General features: G+C 32.7%; 1 protein-coding gene across 1 annotated transcript in view; it reads right to left on the bottom strand.

Moving 5' to 3' along the window:
• The window catches only part of LOC126883094 (uncharacterized), a 186,588-nt gene extending 173,160 nt beyond the window's left edge, over positions 1–13,428 (bottom strand). Inside the window, exon 1 of the mRNA XM_050648332.1 lies at positions 13,239–13,428. The gene's annotated coding sequence lies outside the window, so the exon portion shown is untranslated. The remainder of the gene's footprint in view (positions 1–13,238) is intronic.
• Between the last annotated feature and the right edge of the window lie 413 nt (positions 13,429–13,841).

Raw genomic sequence — 13,841 nt, 5'->3', positions numbered from 1 at the left:
TTAATCAACTTTTTTTTGGTACGCGGGATCCAGACCTAGTAACTTGTGATTTTTCTGAAAATTGATTGCTGTCGAGTTATACGCGATTTAAAATTTAAAAAATGGGAAAATGGCTATTTTCAAGGCTTAATAACTCGGTTAAATATCAATATTATGAAAGTCAGAAAGTGACCTAAGCACAGTTTAAAGCCCCCTCTACAAGATCCTAGAGAAATTTTTGTCATTATGTTATTACTAAACTGTCATTTTTAATTATTAACAATGGGCGCTAAGCACATATTAGGCGCCCTTCAATGGTGATTGCGAAAGAGATGCACCATTCCAGCCGTCCAAACTTTTTTATTTAGTATTACTCGAAAAACCTGAAAAAATATTTTCACGTGCAAAATAGGAGATTGTTGAAATAGAACCTGCCGCATCGGCATTAAAATTGGATGGACGCATAATAACATCAACGAATTATAATATAGCTCACAGAAGAAGCTTTTATATGAAACAGATGGTCACGTTTATAAGGAGACTTGTTGACGAGGGATGTTACGGCCGCAGAGCAGGCGGTGGTGAGATGACGGTGACTACGGACGTTGTCAGATCTATGCACCTCTATAGCACCTACTCAGTTGAAAAGCAAAATATATTCTAAACGCACTATATATTCTTTGATACATTTTAAAAAGAACGGTCTAAATTTAAGACAGACTACTCTTCATAATTTTGAAAAAAAATGTTTAAACTTTAATTCAAGCACTTGGTATTTCAGATATATTAATATACATAAATCTAAATTTTTAAGCTTCGAAAATGCGTCTTATCGCATTTTTCAGATTTTAAATCGCTCTTAACTCGAAATCTATCAACTTTTGAGAAAAATGACAACATACCTTTCTTGTTAGAATGGCCCAAAAACCCTAAAAAAATATTTTCCGGAGCAAAAAAGGGTGTTTTTTTGAATTTCTTTAAAAAAATTTTTTGAACAATTTCTGGCCAAAAATTTCGTCCTGCACACTTCATATTTCCTTAAAGAGAACATTTTTGAATAGGAATCCGCAGAGAAACCGAACCATAATTTTTTTTAGACGGGAGCGGCATCACATCATGGACTAAATGTTTCTTACTGTAAAATTACTGTCTAAACAATTTGGCAACACGGCCAATTGTGCCAATGAGTTTAAGGACAGAATAGGGTTCAGGGCCCAGATTCCGTGCACTGTAGATATCTACAGTCGCTTTCTGTCGATGGCAATTGTCATAAAAATATTTGAATTTTTAGTTTTAATTCAAATATTTTCTTGTTTTACTAAGTGTCACTTCAGCATCAATTAGAGTATAACCTAGCAAAACTAGAAAATAATTCAATTAAAGCTAAAAATTCAAATATTTTCATGACACGTGACATCGATAGAAGGCGACTGTAGATATCTACAGTGCACGGAATCCAGGGCCAGGTTTCTACATTATTACAGAGTCATCATGTAGAAATCTACAATTAAGTTGAAAATCTCCATCTCCATCTCCAAATCGGCCATCTCTAGGATCAGAAACAAATTAATTAAGGGTTCATATCAACCTTAAGATTTTAAAGTAACCCCCCACCCCACCTCCGTGGGAGGGTCATGTTTGGTGCCATTCAATAGATTGTTCAAAAATATTGAATATTAAGTGTATTTTTTAGTTTTTCGATCTGATGTTCATTTCACGAAATATCGCGGGATTCGTATTTAAAATATTAAACTTACCCCCCACCCCTCTCCGTGGGATGTCGTGTTTGGTATCATTCGTACGTATTTTTTAGTTTTTCGATGTGTCATTCATTTCGCAAAATATTCGCTTTTGTGAAACTTTGGGACTCACCCATTTCCTTACGCCCCGCTCAAATCGTCAGATTTTTCAAATATACACTGTTTGCATGTACTTAACTTACCTTATCTTAATCTGACGATTTTGAGTTTTTCTAAGGATAGATTTTTTTTTGGCCCCCCCCCCTTTAACGAACTCCCCTGCATTAAGTGCCAATATATGGTACAGGCAGGGCCGCCGAGAGGGCGGTACAGCCGGTACATTTTACCGGGACCTGGCGATGTAAGGGGCCCGGCGTCGACCAGACCAAAGACGTAATTTTTCCCGTTTTTTTTTCTCTTCACTTTATGCCCATAATTCGTTTAATTAATACTCGGCTATATTTAATACTATGACCTTTAATCGATTTTGTTTAAAATTTTAACAGCAATAAATCACAGGAGTCAAATACTACAGTGCAGTCAGATAAAACTATGGTATGGATATGAAGATTGAAAATATATCAGGGCTTCTAGAAGATTTACAAAAAATCAGAAGAATCTATGTTGAAGAATCTAAATTAGTTGCCAGCAATTATGGAATAAATCCAGAATGTACATGAGTCTGACTCTATGTTAAGCTTTGTCCATAAAATTGTATAATTTTAGTGACAATAAAGCACTATTCTATTCTACATCAAATAAAGAAAAACGGCGCAAAAATCTTATGAGATTTTTTAATGATTTGCCTGGGCCTAGTAGCAGGGCCGCGTTTAGGTCAATTGCCGCCCTAGGCAATTCTCTAGTAGCCGCCCTTCAAACATGTACCATTTTTGCGAAAAAAAAATGCAAGCAGAATTTTTTTATTTAGGGAGCGTTCAAGTATTATGTAACGCGATTTTTGAAGATTTTTGACCCCCCCTCCCACCCCCTACGTAACGCAATTTTTGAAGATTTTTGACCCCACCTAACCTGCGTTACGTAATACGTGAACGGTCCCTTAAATAAGAAATGTATTGTTTGGAAATGTATTAAAATGAGGAACATAGAATTTATAAAAAATAATATTTTACACAAGTGAGAAGAACAAAAATCACACTGAACACAGTATGGTATGAATTCACTTTTGACCGGTGAAAATAAACACATAATGTTTTACATAAAAATGAAAAATTATGATTATGTATAATTTGCAATTTGCACTAGTATAAGGAAGCTCGCATACCAAAAGCGATATCCGATCGATATATGTAACACGCAACATCCCATATAGTCCAGACTGTATCTTCGCCCCCGTTAGGTAAATTATTTCGATCCGTCTTTTTTTGCACAAACGTTTTTACTTAAATAAAAGTCCTTATAACAAATACACGGTGCCGGGAGGTGCCGCGGTCGGATAATTGTTTAAACAATTTTTTTAAACAAATTTAAAAATCAATTTTTTCACTTCGTACCAATTTTTTTAGATTCTTTGGGACATTATGAGCAAAAAAATCTCTTATGATTTTTCTCTAGAATTAATTGTTGTCGAGTTATACGCGACTTAAAATTTGAAAAACGCGAAAATAGTTATTTTCAAGGCTTTAACTCTGTTAAAAATTATTATTATGAAAGTCAGAAAGTGACTAAATCAAAGTTTAAAGCCCCCTTACATGATCCTGAAGAAATTTGTGACATTAATGTATTAAAAAGCTGTTATTTTTAATTATTAACAATGAGCGCTAACAGCGTATTGAGGCGGCCATCAATGTGGGTGCGAGTAAGATGCACCATTGGACTGCCGGAATGGTGCATCTTTTTCGCACTCACATTGACAGCCGCCTAAATACGCTTTCAGTGCTCATTGTTAATAATTAAAAATAACAACTTGGTAATAAATTAATGACAAAAATTTTTTCAGGATCATATAGGGGGACTTTAAACTTTTATTTTTTCACTTTCTAACTTTCATAATAATAATTTTTTCCGAAAATCGGTCAGAAATTTAGATATTTTTGAAAGAAACGTTCGATATTTCCTTATACTTAGCCATTGCCTGGAAATGAAAAATAACTGTAACGAAATGTTATTTTCCACCCACCTCTACCGAAAGTATACTTTTCCGGACCTGATTGTAGGGAGCAAAGTTGTACTTTTCCTCCCTAGGGAGGAAAAGTAAAAGTGACGTCATAGTATTTCATTCATGAAATATAACTTATTGACGCCCTGTGCAATATCTTTTTTATTACTTAAGTATCTATACATTTTAACGTTTATTTATAAATCACCCAGTAGTTTGCAGAATGGTAAAAAACAGTAAATTGTTATTTTGATTTAACAATGTTTACATTAATAATTTGACTTATATTTGACAGTTGACAGTTATATTGTACCTACTTGTTAGTTTTAGTTTTAATAAATTTTGTTGGTTAGTTACATAAATAAATTAAGTAAAAATGAAAAAATGACTTGTTATTTGAGGAAGGTGGAAAAACCATATGTATAACATGGGAGTAAAGTGTCTTTTCCTCCCTTGAATGATTACTGCCCTCCGCTACGCGTCGGGCAGTAAACTTCATTCTCGGGAGGAAAAGTAGCACTTTCCTCTCTTGTTATACAAATAGCTATTCCTTACTATACATAAGGAATAGTATATTGTACAACAGGGAGAAATATGTCATTTTCTCATGTGTTGTATACTGTACTTTTTCTATGGATGCGGTTGTGTCATGACGTCATGAGTTTAAACTTCAAAATTGAATAATTTAGGTGCTTTTACGTATATTATATACATAAATTGAAATAAAATACATATACATGTAGTTATTTAATATTCTTAAAATTTATAGACTTACCTTATTTATTTCAAATTCTAATTAACAGTTATCTTCGAACAGTTTTGAAAGGTAATTCCTGGTAAGTTTTGCTCCAACACATTTTATTTGACAATATTAAATTGTGCTTGTATTGTGCATGTTACCATGGAAACGGCGATCATATATCGTCGCCTTAGTACTATAACTTAATAACTCCAAAATTGATGTTCTTGAGATAACTAGTTCACAAGATGTATTTTATTTGCCTCCATATTGTGTAAAAACTTGATAGCTCGCTCCAAACGGGTTAAGTATTTATTTATGATTGACGAAAGTTGATAAAACTCAAATGCCCCTAACATTCAGTGCTAAAAGTTGACAAAGATAAGTTATCAAGCTATTATTTAATCGAAATAATCGTGAATACGACATACACTGAATGCTATAACTAGATAACTCGAGTTATCTAGTTGTAGCACATGTTTTTCTGAAACCATTGAGCTTACCACATAATTGCTATCAATTTATTCGGTTCATTTTAATGCAAGAATTCGAGAATTGTTAGCAGATCTGGTAACCCCCATGGCAGGGGGCTAATTTTCAACAAAATAATGTATAAAATATTAGTTGTGTTAAAAAGTTCACTTATATGCAACTTGACACAACATGCGACATTACCAAATGTTAACATTATGGTAGTGCTAAAAGTTGATAACTTTAATTTTTCATGGTTTTTTCCATATTGGAAAACAAATTTGCACCGTATTCCTAAATAGATCAGTTGCCAAAAAGTTAAGGAACAGTATTTGAGAGCCGCAGAGTGAATTCCGTATTTACCAACATCATGGTAGCAGCACAAATATCTTTAAAATCTTTAAACTCGTTTATCTCAAAACTACTAATTTCGTGTTATCAAGTTATAGTATTAAGACGACGATATGGAAAACCGTACGAGAACCCGTGAGAAAAAATATGTCCCACTGCAATGGCCGACTTTTCTCACTGCATGAGAAATTGTTCGTTTTGAATGTATGTAAGTAGTGAGAGAAGTTGCACATTGTATAACATCCATAGAAAATTATTTTTTCCTTAGAGCAGATTCAGAACAAATTTATTATAAGTACTGTCAAAAATAAGCAAATACGTCAAATTTGACAATTCAATATTTTTGTTTCTATAGTTACAAAACATGTACTTGGTGGCATCACGAATATTTGAGTCAGAATATGTCTATTTGAAAATTTTAACATATTTATTTTAATATACATAATTTAAATGTTAGATTTTCGAAAAAATAGTATGTATACCTTGCAGGAAAAGCAACATTCCCGGACTCTGTATTCCCTTGTCTCGGCTTGCGCCTCGACAGCAATCTTTACATCGTCCGGGAATGTTAAGCTTTTCCTACTAGGTACACAATGTACTATTAACCGAGTTATTAAGCCTTAAAAATGGCCATTTTCTCTCGTTTTTTAACTTTTAAATCGCGTATAACTCGACAACAGTCAATTTTAGAGAAAAATACAACCAACCTTTTTTGCTTATAATGACCCAAAGAGTCTAAAAAAAATTATACCTACGAAGTGAAAAAATTGATTTTTTGAATTTGTTTTAAAAAATTATTTAAACAATTTTCCGACCGCGCCACTTCCCGCCACCCTGTGGATTTGTTATAAGGACCTGTTTTTGAGTAGGTTTGTACAAAAAAACGAATCGGAATAATTTACCTCACGGGGACGATGACACAGTCTGGTCTAATATGTTTCAACGGTTAACAGGCATCCCTTGAACCCACTTAAACTAAAATTCCTAGAATTCCGATGCAACGGCGATCGGATTCTCAAGAAAAGGGCAGTAAAGAGTGCCCAGATGTGCAAATGTGTGTGTTTGGAATTAGGGCGTAGAATATAATTAGGGATAATAGGATAAATTTATTTAAGTTTTGAGATAATAATACGTTTATTTAATTCAGTTTTTTACAATGATTTGTTTACTTACAAAATAAACGTAAAAAAGTCAAAAAAGGATAAACGTGCTTGTTGACTTATCTATCTAATGTTTACAGATTAATACCTATTTACAGTTTTTTGACACATCATTTTTTTAGAGATTCTAACTATGTTGGACCGCAGACGTTCGGATACAATTAGCGTCTCTTTGCAAAGACAATGACGTCGACTTTGCAAAGTAACAAGACACTTACTCAACACACACACTACACATTACATCTGAGTTAGTGATAAGTTATCCAATTACGTGGCTAAAGGTTCTAGTTCTAAATCAAGGCCAGAATCAGAGAAAAAAAAACATGTTATTTTCTAGTATAATTTAAATTTATTAAATTGTTACACAGATCCCATTTTTCTTTAGTCCAAGTAGTAAATAATTTTATATGTTCATAATAAGATAATCTAAATCTTTCTACTTAACGGTGCAAGGTGTTTAAAAAATACATTTCATGTATCTATATCATATACAAATCGTCTCCACTCTTGTTTATTCTTAGCCCTTCGCTTCGCTTCAGTCCAAGTTGTGTTCTTCTCTTACAATGCTGTCTCTTATTCTATCGCGTCTTGTAATTCCTTTTACTTTTCTTGGGTACTTCGTGTCCATTGAGTTTATTCTACTTTTCGATGATTATGTTAGCACCCAGCTGTCATTATCATAGGTAAGGATTGGCCTGAAGATCGTTTTATATACCTCTATCATTGTCCTCATCTTGCCTCATCCTTGCCTCATCCTGCTGCTTACTCCTTTTTTCCAATGAATGCTCTGTTTAAGCTGTAGTAGATTCTGAACGGCATGGTTATCCTTTCGTTGACTTCTTCTTCTTCTGATCTTCCTCCATTTTATATTTTCACACCCAGGTATTTATATGTTGTTACTTGTTCTAATTTCTGGTTATTTATCTCTATATTTACTTGTTTATCCTCATTTCCCATGACCATTATCTTTGTTTTCTCCATGTCTATGTTCATATTTCTTTCTTTAATAATATAAAAAAAAAACAATTTTTATATAAATAAAAATTTGTGATATTTTTAAAGTTAATGCTGACAGTAAAATATTGCAAAACCTATAAATTTGTAAAGAACCCTTTAAAATAACATAAAAATCTGGCATAGACATATGTAAGTAGGTAGCATGTGGGGCGAGTTTCATCCCTTCCCGAGGGTGAAAATTATACGTTCAAAATAAGGCCGGAAATGGATAAACTACGTAATTTTAAGCAATTTTTGTTCTATAGCATTTTTTCACTAAGTTAAAACTTTTCGAGTTTTTGAGAGTAAATATGTTCATTAAAAAAACACATTTTTATACGGTTTCTTGCAAATAACTCAAAAAGTAAGTAATTTTATCAAAAAAAAACACTCCTAGCAAAAATGTTCATGTCTGTTCATGTAAAACAATTGCTGGACTACGAATAATGTTAAATGCATTCAGTGGGTGCGTCATCGACGCATTTTTCTTTCTTTTCTCTGGCATCTTCTTAAAAATTTCCAAGCTACAATAACATCTTTTTCGCTTGAAGACATTTTTCAAATACTGATTGATATTCGGAAGTTCCAAAATTGGTACGCTCCTGTATTCTACATAATAATAAAATGTGTTATGGGACGTTATCTCTGTTGAGTATAAACAGATGTACGCTATTATGAACTGTGCAACATTTTACCTATGAATTTTATTGCATGTGTTGCATTTGGTCTGAGAGCTTCCTAAGATAGGAATGTGTTGCGATAGCAGTAGCCGTTATTTTTTAACTGTTATTTCACTGAAGCTATTTCACACTGTTACATCATTTTCATAATAACTGAAATATTCAGGTAACTGACTACTTTTTTAATTATTGTAGACCTATAGCAAGAAAACCTACCCGTGTCCTGTCTGGAGTTCACGTCCGTTTTTTTAATTATTAACAATTTAATTTGTATGTAATTTCTACATACATTACATATATGCAATTTTATTATAAATGTATTAATTAATAAAGGGTCTACTTTATTTAAACATTTCTTGAAAAAATTATTTTTTTCCAAATACCTATTTTCTTAATCATATCATTATACTTAGTATGGTATAACTAGATCCAAAGTGAAAGTTATCCTCCAACACCAAATTGTTCTACATGGTCTACATAATGTTCAGGAAAAAGTCACACCATTTTGAGCGTCGGGTTGGGGGGGGGGGGGGGGAAATCGGTAAATTCGTAGTTTTTTAAGTTTTTCGTCAATATGTCTAAAACTATACGGTTTAGCATGAACAACCTTCTATACAAAAATGTTCTACATTAAATTTGAAACAAAAAAGGTCCTCTGCATAATCCGTCTAAAATGAACGGTTCCAAAGTTATGGAGGTAGTATAGTATAATTGGTCCAAAAAAGGCCTAACCCAGACATTAAAAGTAAAAGTTTTCCTCCAACACCAAATTGTTCTATATGGTCCAGATATTATTCAGTAAAAAGTTACACCATTTTGAGAGTTCAGTTTGGGGGGGTAAATAGGGGAGAAATCGGTAAATTAGTAGTTTTTTATGTTTTTCGTCAATATTTCTAAAAATATGCTTTAATGTTCTATACAAAAATATTCTACATTAAATTTAAAACAAAAAAGGTCCTATACATAATTGTTATAAAATCAACGATTCCACAGTTACGGAGGGTGAAAAGTGGAGGTTTTCGATACTTTTTATATTTTTTGAGCAATTTATAATATTTTTACTGATTGAAAGAAATTTTCTTTAACAGGATTTGCTATTTCAGTGGCCGATGGTATGTTAGTGATAAGCCCTTGAAGAAACGTCAACCTCACCACCCAAAATCATCTTCAATTGCCCAAGTAATATAAAAAGTATCGAAAACCTCCACATTTCACCCTCCGTAACTCTGGAACCGTTGATTTTATAACAATTAAGGATAGGACCATTTTTGTTTTAAATTTTATGTAGAACGTTTTTGTATATAACATTGTTTAAGCTTAAACATAGTTTTAGAAATATTGACGAAAAACGTAAAGAAATAATTAATTTACCGACTTCTTCCCCATCTCCCCCCCCCAAACCGGACGTTCAAAATGGTGTAACTTTTTACTGAACAATATGTGGATCATATAGAACAATTTGGTGTTGGAGGAAAACTTTTACTTTGGATGTCTAGGTTAGGCCTTTTTTTGGACCAATTATACTATACTACCTCCGTAACTTTGGAATCGTTGATTTTAGAAGGATTATGTATAGGAGCATTTTTTATTTCAAATTTATTGTAGAACATTTTTGTATAAAAGGTTGTTCATGTTAAACCTCATAGTTTTAGAAATATTGACGAAAAACGTAAAAAACTACGAATTTACCGACTTTTCCCCCCTTTCCCCCCCCCAACCCGAGGCTCCAAAAGGTGTGACTTTTTTCTGAACATTATATGGACGATATAGAACAATTTGGTGTTGGAGGATAACTTTCACTTTGGATGTCTGGGTTATGTCATTTTTTTAATTAATTCTATCATACTATTAATGATCATAGAAAAAGTTAAAGTACCTATATTTTAATAAATAAATTATTTTTATTAAATAATAATTTATTGAATATAATTTATTCATTAAAATATACCTTAACTTTTTCTATGATTAATAATGATAGTATCATTACAAAAAATGGATTTTTGAGAAAATATTATTTTTTCAAAAATTGTGTAAAAAATTAGTAATAAATGTCTAGACAAATTGCATATTTGTAATTTACACAAAAGTACATACAAATTAAAAGAAGAAATATCAAAATTCATTGAGTAGATCCCAAGATATAGAAAATGGTAGTAGTTTTAAGTTGCTTTTTTAGTTTTTGAACTCGTGCATTTTTCTGCTACCGCCAGGTAGCTGACAACTGTTTTAATTGTTGACCTATAGGATGAAAACCTACATGTTTCCTGCCTAGAGTTCGCGTTCGTTTTTTAATTATTAACAATTTAGTGCAATCAACGCAGAAGCTCCCCCTTCACTTACTATATAATCATCATTTGAACTACATTTTTAAAAATTCGAGTAAAATATCATCTTTCCGAATACCTATGTAAGGTGTTTTGTAAATGTTTATAAACTATTATTTTTTACTATATTAGATAATTTTTAATCTTTTCTTAATACATTTTGATAGGATCACTTTTCTACTTTCATTTGGCATACGCAGAATTGTCCTATCTTCATTATTTTCTGTCATTTGTTATTGCAAAACAAAGGTCTCTGGGATAAACAAATAGAATACCTAACTTTTAAACTAATTAATGGATCGGTCTCAAATTTTGGGAGTTTGTTATGTACCCCAATACCCAACTTTGAGTAAAGCGAAACACTAAAGTTCTTTTTAGGAAAAGTTATTAATAAATAACGATTTTCAGTTATTTTGCAGTTTACGAAGCAACAAATTAATTTTTTGACTTTCAAAAACCGTCATTGTGAAGGTTTTTCAATGTTCTAAAAAAATAAATTTTGTAGTTTTATGACAACTATTTAGCTTTTTAATTGAGTGCAAAAAATGGAAAAAAACGCATTGATTGCACCAAATTGTTAATAATTAAAAAACACGATCTCTAGGCAGGAAACATGAAGGTTTTCATCCTATAGGTCAAATCCACAATAACTAAAAAAGTAGTCAGCTACCTTGATATTAATTTCATTGTCCCGAACATGATCTATTCCTTGTTTATTTCCCTGGCTGGAGTATTATATCAGTGCAACGACACGAATGTTATCTCCTTGTAATAATACAGTTTGAAAATCCCAACTCTAACTCGATTTCCTACTGGTAATCTTTAGTTTCTGCAATAAGTGCAATATTGATGTTTTCAGTCAATTCACCGTGTTTGCGGAGCTTCTGGCGGCCCAATAATCACTAAATTTATGACTTCCGTTCTTTTTGGATGAATAGTGTTATGTTTAAGATAACAGAATGCTATGTTTGTTTTATTTTTGATATGAATGCAATTTCTTTTATTTAGAAACGAACGCCCACTTCTATTTCATTGATGGATGAATGATGAATATACATATTTGTTATTCGATTTTAATTTTTAAATACAAATATTTTTTGTACAGTATTTTTGCCGCCCCAGGGGCGTCATTTGATAGGGTTAGGGGAGGCAGTTGCCCCCTCCCCTGAAAATGACTGAAATTTACAAAAAAATACTTTCAGTTTTCATTATTACATCATAAAGTATAATGTATTGTATATTATATAATGCTTGCCCCCCCCCCCCCCCCATCAAAATTTCAAGCCCCTGTGCCGCCCTCTCACAATTTGCCGCCCTAGGCAGCTGCCTATATTGCCTAATGGATAAAGCAGCCCTGCCTAGTAGTGATGCGACTGATAATTTTGAGCCCGACGCAAAATTTCGTTGGGAAATATTTAATACATATTGTCAAATAATAAGCAATTTAACCAGAAGATTGAATGCGGATAATAAAATTCATTCGCTATTTAACATTTTATGGATATTCCGAGATGAAGATGACAACAATATTAAGAAAAAAAATTGATATAGGTATGTATTGGGCAAGTTTTATAAAGAAGACACCAGTGAAGAATTGATATGATGAAATTTTTCATTTGAGAGCGATATACAAGGATAATGTTGGTGAATCTCAACTTTCTCCAATATATTTGCTTAATAGAATTAAACATCTCAAATTTGAATTGTTATTGTGTTAAGAATATTTTGCACATTACCGGTGACAGTACTGAAAGTCACAGAAGCAGAAAGATCCTTTAGTTTTCTTTTTCGCATAAAAAATTCTCTGAGGTAATGATAGCTATAATGAAACATGATCGGTTAGCTGCCTATCAACTTTGTGAATTGAGAATTATTTGGCAAGAACATGTGATTTTTCAAAAATTAGAGACATCTTTGCCAATCAGACAAGTCGAAAAGCACCTGTATTATAGATATTTTCACTATTATAAATATAATATAATCAAAATTTAATAAAATTAATATTTGAAATATTTCTTATTACTTATTATTAATAATTTGTTTTCTATAAAAATTAAACAATTTTTTTTCGCTCTTCACTTTTTGCCAGGGGCCCGCCCCTCACTTTTTACCGGGGCCCGCCCCTCACTTTTTTCCGGGGCCCGCTCATCCCTCTCGGCGGCCCTGGGTACAGGTACATTTTCACGGTACAAGGTTTCTCCCTATGTAATAATCTGACGCTCTCGAGTAACTGCAAAAATCACCGCTTGGGCTCCCGTACGTGAAAGTCAAGATTTGTCTAGCATAATAAAAAACTAATTACTCTAGCTAGACACACAGTGATTAAACTGATTATATCAATTAATTTTGATTTTTTTTAATTGGGCACAATTTGAACTTTGTGTTTGCATTGCAGTGTTAAAATTCTACAAGTAAACCTTCAAAATAGTAAAAATAAGATATTATTTCGCATATTTACCAGTGGTGTTATGGTGCGGAAACGCCGCCGCCGCGCGCCGTTCCGGCACTGGTTAAGAAAAGAAAAAAAAATAGAGAATTTAGGTTTTGTAAACAAAAATTAGCAGTGCGTTCCGGCACTGCTAATTTTGCCATGACACCACTGATTACACTGTGCTTGTAAGTATGTAAAATAAAAAAAAAATCTACTACTCCAAATATTTAAGAAAATGTTTATTTTACTTACCCACTTGTGTTATAATATCTGTTATAAACCTGGTCCTGGTCCTAACAATTCAAACTCAAACCAAATTGTAACGATAACGATAAGACAACTACAACTACACTTAAACAACGGCCAAACTCAACTTACACTGACGCGACGCTTGTTGCTTACACGAAAACGTGCTAAACCCCCTCCCTCATATGGTGGTCAAGAGATAAGGGAAGGAGCTTTTCGTCAGCAGAATGCACTATCAACATCAGCACAAGCACATCACTTTTGATCAAAATAGAGATGGAAATATATAACGGTTATTTTAATATTTAAGAGTCTAATTTCGACATAATATGAGATCTAATCTGGTTCAATAGGTCGAGTTTTAGTAAGTTTTGTATAATAGTCGAATTGCCTGATTTTCTCTGATTTCTTGCTACCTAATGTTTTTGATGATTTAAATTAATGTTATGAATGATCACAACTTCTTCATAGTAATTAAATTAAAAACATTAAAAAGCAATCCCAAAAATTGCACTTGGTCGACACGCATACATACGCAAATACGCATACATCTTATTCTTATGAGTCCTATGCGTTACGCAGGGCCGGCGATAACGGGCCTGCAAGGGA

This window comes from Diabrotica virgifera, chromosome 1 (genome assembly GCF_917563875.1).
Source record: "Diabrotica virgifera virgifera chromosome 1, PGI_DIABVI_V3a".
NCBI classification, from domain to species: domain Eukaryota; kingdom Metazoa; phylum Arthropoda; class Insecta; order Coleoptera; family Chrysomelidae; genus Diabrotica; species Diabrotica virgifera.
The sequence above is the reverse complement of the archived record's forward strand: the minus strand, read 5'-3'. Positions and strand labels throughout refer to the sequence as shown.